The following is a 5,591-nucleotide window of genomic DNA, read 5'->3' on the forward strand; positions in this document are numbered from 1 at the left end:
TTTTAAACTGTTTGCAGTTTTAAGCGACAACCCAGAACATAAAAAAAAACAAATTGTAAATAGCTCATCAATATCAAAAGAAGTGCCCAGGTAGAAAAACTTGTGTTTTTACCCATAACCCAATGTATCTTAAGGTTATTGGGATATATTAAGTTGGAGATGATGTGAACTGAATTACCATGAAAGACTGAACAAAAGAGCAATCAAAGGAAGTAGAAGAAAATGAAGCAAAAGAATCTAATTTGGGTCCCAGAACATTATAGGGTGAGTAGAAATCTAAGTAATGGAATAGTAGGTGAAGCAGCCGAGACTGGACATCACTAAAGGCAACTTTATTGCCTTTTTTCTGGACACTAGTAATGGCCTTTCATTATCATTTCTCATGACTGCTGAAAACCAATAGTGATGAAATGGACAACATTAAAATCAACAAAACTGCAATAAGAACGGGGGGGATACAATGAATTAAGGAAGAGCTCCTACAGTTGAATCTTTTGTTGACTAGGCATATAATGCGACTAAAAAGGACAGAGATAAGAATTATAAATGGAGCTAAAGCAGGAATCAGGAATTTGGGGGAAAACCTTGGCAAAATTGAAAGAATTGGTTTGCTTTCACACTAAATTTGCAAGATGACTGTTGAAATTAAAAGGCCAAATGGTTCCGACAGTTAGTAAAGTATATGGTTAATGTGGAAGAGCACAGCTCCGTTTGGGTTCAACCAGCCAACATATCTTTTTAAATAAGGCGTGGAGGCGATTAGGCTTTGAAGCCAACGCTTTGATTTGTTTGGGTTCACCCCACAACAATAGCGATAATAATATACAGTTTTTAAAAAATTGTCTATTTAAACCTATCTGAAAATTATATGGCAGACAATCTGACAATTTCTATACTGACAAAAAAGCAAACTTTTGAAGCTCGAACCTTATCAGAACTACAGTTAAAACTATGGCTGACATAACTTTATACAAATTAATCATAGTTAACTACCATAGAGTAGGGTCAAAATGCGTTCATAGGCATACCCAAAGTTTGATTCGATTAAATTCACCAGGAGCAAAAATCAGCCTTAGAAATTGCAATTTTAAGCCTTGAATATTATTTAACTCCCCTATGATTATAGTTGGAATAAAAAATTATTTTATTTTAAAGTGTAAAATATCACAGTCCATACTAATAAATCCTTGCGACTCTACACGAAATGTTTTAGAGGGATTTCTTAGGAATGATTTAAAGAAGTTAAACAATAACTCGGAAAATCATGTTGCATGCTAAGACTTTCGGTCTTCTAAGGCAAAAATTACATTTTTGATAAATCATGGCCATAATTCATACAAAAATAGGCTGGAGTCATAGGCTAGAGTCATAGTCTGTGTTAGGAGGGATGTTGTTGCCACCAATATTCGAACCATATTGTACAACAAAAGAACAAAATAATGTTTGCATGATAAGTTTACTAGTTGTCACCCATGGGAAGCGGCCGTCATGAGCATCATATTCGCAAAAGCATGGTATGAGCTAAAGTTGAAAAAGGGGCCAAACAAATAAATTAAAGTTAGTGCCATCTGTACCCATATTTTCTTGGGGAGCCTCGGGTGTCTACTCCTCTCCGGATGGATATTTTTAGAACCTATGTCAGTTTTTAGTGAAATGACGATCTCATAATCCTAATCGGAGTCCTGGGATTAAGGAGGTAAAAAGAAGACAAGAGGAAGGAGAAGATTGCAGCCCATTTATTTATGACCTTTCAATAAGATGCAAGGCCTTATAATTTTAAGTAAAATGAGCTACTTGCCAAGTTTCTACGACCATTTAATCTCACCGAAAGAGTAAAAAAAAATGGGAGGGGCACTGTATATGGGATACGTATGTCTTTTCACAAAGTCAGCACTACAACTAGTCTAGGAAACGAATGAAAAAAGCCAAAATTTTGAAACAAATTGCAATACAATTTTTTTACTACCCAACTAACAAGTATGTGATGATTCCGAGTACAAAATCTGCCACTCTATCTCTTCCATAAATTTGATTTTTATTTTTTTTACGTTGAATTTGAGGTTGAGTGTACTGCTACGAAAGTGTACCCATATATTCACATTACATAATCGAAGAACTTTTAACAACATCTTGAAATTCACGTTCTGTTTTGTCACTCCAATGTCCTTATGCTGCTCAGTAGTCTAAAATGAAACACCGGTAAGTTCTTAGTGTGCAAAGCTGACAGTAGCCAGAGTAAGAGCCAGTAAAAGCCATATTAGTAACTGAAACTCCTCACGCCGTGTCTACATGTCAGAAATGTACTAGTTCTTGGAGAGCGCATCAACAAATGTTCTATAAGCAGGTGGTGAAAAGATGAACCCAGAGTCTGTCAAGCGCCTTATTACAAAATGTTATTTTTGAAAATGTTGAGTATGTGAGGATTTATTTCTTTCAGGTGAAGCATTTTCTGAAAATATATTCTGTAAGACTTCGCCAACAGGCAATGGCTAGAACATGTGAAGAGTCGAAACATCTTTCAACAGTGCAGAGGTGAAGGCCTCGGTTACCTAATCCTTCTGCCACAATTGAAGACTGCAGTGAGTCAAAAGCATTCATATATGCATAGGTACTGTTATATCCGCGACATTGACGCTTTGAGGGGCTCAAGCTTGGTTGCACACGCTTGAAGGGATGACTCTTGCTTCTTGACTTCAATATATCCTTCTAAGAAACTGAAAAATGTTGAACGAAAAGTTTAAATCATGCTGAACTGCAGCAACTATTTTACTAATCAAAATCCACTGTCAGGGCAATATCATACTTTTATGCTGCTAGCAAGGTGTTCAGGACCCGAGCGATCAACAAATAACTACCTCATCAAATACTTGATCTTGATTTATTTTGTTATCCTACCTCTCATTTATTTGAGTCCGTCAGTCGACCCTGGGTGTTTCAAAAGCAGGCTCCTACCGGATGCAAAGTTTCAGTAACATCTTTTATGTTATGCAAAGTCTATTGAATTCAAGTCCAAATTCACTGTTAGTATCCGATGGTGAACTCCCTCATACCAGTGATCATTTCGCTTTTGACAAAGTACCACCAGTGCCTCACCGACCTTTACTTTACAAACACCAAGGCCGTTCTCCTTCTTGTGAATCTTGTTGATAATTATTCTGCTTAAACAAAATGAGCAAAAAGTTTTAAATGCTCTGTAAAATATTATGAGCCCTTGCTCTGGGATTCATTTTACTTGGCTCAGAATTGCAAGTGCAGGTCAACACTCTTTGTATTTTTATAAGAACTTTTTACAAGAACGATTAAAAAAATCGTCCTTTAGACTAGAATTGGCTGTCTGAAAATAGAAAAACTTGAATTGTAATTGATTAGAAGAAAAGGGGTGAAATAGCAAACATTAAACATCTGCCAAGCAAAATCTTATTTGACAGTCAGTTAGAAAGCAGACTTTTCAGACAAAGAATCGGAAATGTAAAAATCCTTTGTAACTCGTGGACGATACAATTTTTGAAATCATCGGGATTTCAAGTATCTCATATTTTCCTGAGAGACTACCTTATCCTCTATTTAAGCTACTGTACTACCTTGATTTGTGTAGGATACCAAATCAAACCACTTCCTAAATTCAGAATTGTCTTTTCAGAATGACGTTCTTTATAATAAGAAATTTGGCCTCAACTTCAACCTTAAAAAACTAAAATTAAAAAAAAGAGCCAGAACAGCACACTTTCTGAATTGGAAACAGCAAATATTTTTTAGTCGAATGGTAAAAAAAAATACTCTTATAGTAATTTTTTCAGGTCAAACCAGATTTTTACTGAATTAATTAAAAATACTTTTTCGACAAAACAAGTTTTTTTTTAATGGAAACTAATGAATTTCACTGAACCACAAATTAGTAAAAATGAAATCAAATAATCTACCAAGCGTAATACTACCACGAATAAACATCGAAAATAAATTAAACCCCAAATAGTACAAAAAGTATGATAAATAACCTCAAACTCAAAACGAGCAGAAAATAACACGAGTAGGGCTCGAGACCCCTATAGTTTACTGATGCCAGAGCATAATTTGTACTCTACTGAAAAAAAAAAAAAAAAAATACAAAACGAATTTGCACTTATCCGTTTAATGCGAATATACTGATATCTATTCCTTAAAACGTTAATTATATTTGATTTATTAAAGTTATAAGATTGAAAATATTTAAATTATCTTCAGTTAATTGAAAATTATGTTTTGATCATGGGAACGCATAGGGGGTTTTGAACCATACTCATATGAATTTCTGCTTGTTTTGAATTTGACTTGGTTATTTACTAGAATTTCTGGTCGTTTTAAGTTTGAAGAATTTCTAAGAATTTCTGATTTATGGTAGTTTTACACTTGGTAGATAATTTGATTCCATTTTTGCTTATTTTTGGTTTAATTAAGTTCTTTACTTTTCTCTAAAAACTTGTTTTGTCGGAAAATTTCTTTAATTAATCTAGTAAAATTCTAGTTCGAACTAAAACTACTACTACTACTACTGCTACTACTACTACTACTAACTCACTGCAGCACCAAGCCACATGATGCCAACATAGCTACGCACGTTCCTCCTCCAATCTAATCTATTGAAGGCGTCCCTCTTTACATCCTCCCAGGAAGTTCCCATTTTCTTTTAAACTTTATTTATAACATCCTCCCAACCTGGGCGAGGACCACCTGATTTTCGTGTAGCCCCAGACGGTTAGCAAAAAGGACAATCTTCGGCAATCTGTCATCCTTCATCCACAGATGGTGGCTTAGCAACCTCAACCTTTCTTTCATTATAGCCCTAAAAAGCAGGATTGAACCACATTTTTCGTACAACCTACTCTTTGAAATATGGTCAGTCAGCCGGGTATCCAGTACAATCCGTAGGCAATTTCTCTGGAAAATATTGTCCGCTTTTCGGAGTACCCATGCTTCAGAGCCGTATTTGACCACTGTCATCACTGTAGCTTCCAATATTCTAATCTTGGTTTGCAGACTTATCTTTATATTCTTCCAAACTTTTTTTAAAGTATATTACCGACTGGTGAAAATTCGAAGCAAATTGTTGTTTCTCCTTCTCCGACTGTCGTGACCAACCCCAATCTAACGAAAATAGTCTAGTAACGGATTTATGAAGGAGTTATAAAAAAGATACCCTTCAAGGTGGAATTTGGGTCTGTACTATGAAGAACTGCTCCTACCCTCAACCAATCAAAAGTAGGTCCACGTTTCTTAGGAGAAAGAACTGTTCCGCTTCCCATAACATCAGCGAATCGATTTTGTCAGCCTTTGCAGGAATATCTGTAGTTTTAATTAAAAAAAAAAAATGAGTGGCAAGTGACAGCAGTAGGTTTATTTGAATGCAAACGAAAAAAATAGAAATAGATAGTGAAAAAGGAAAAAAAATCAAGAGAAAGAGAAAAGAATGAAAATCCTACTGATTATCCTCTTATAGTAAACATTTATGCTAGACGGTGTGCCGGCGGCGGTAGCCGCACGTACAAGAAATTTTCCGGAGCATGTAGTAAAAACAGATGCGATTTAGTAAATTTTTCCTCTTAAATTTAGTAAGA

Source organism: Artemia franciscana, chromosome 4 (genome assembly GCF_032884065.1).
Source record: "Artemia franciscana chromosome 4, ASM3288406v1, whole genome shotgun sequence".
NCBI classification, from domain to species: domain Eukaryota; kingdom Metazoa; phylum Arthropoda; class Branchiopoda; order Anostraca; family Artemiidae; genus Artemia; species Artemia franciscana.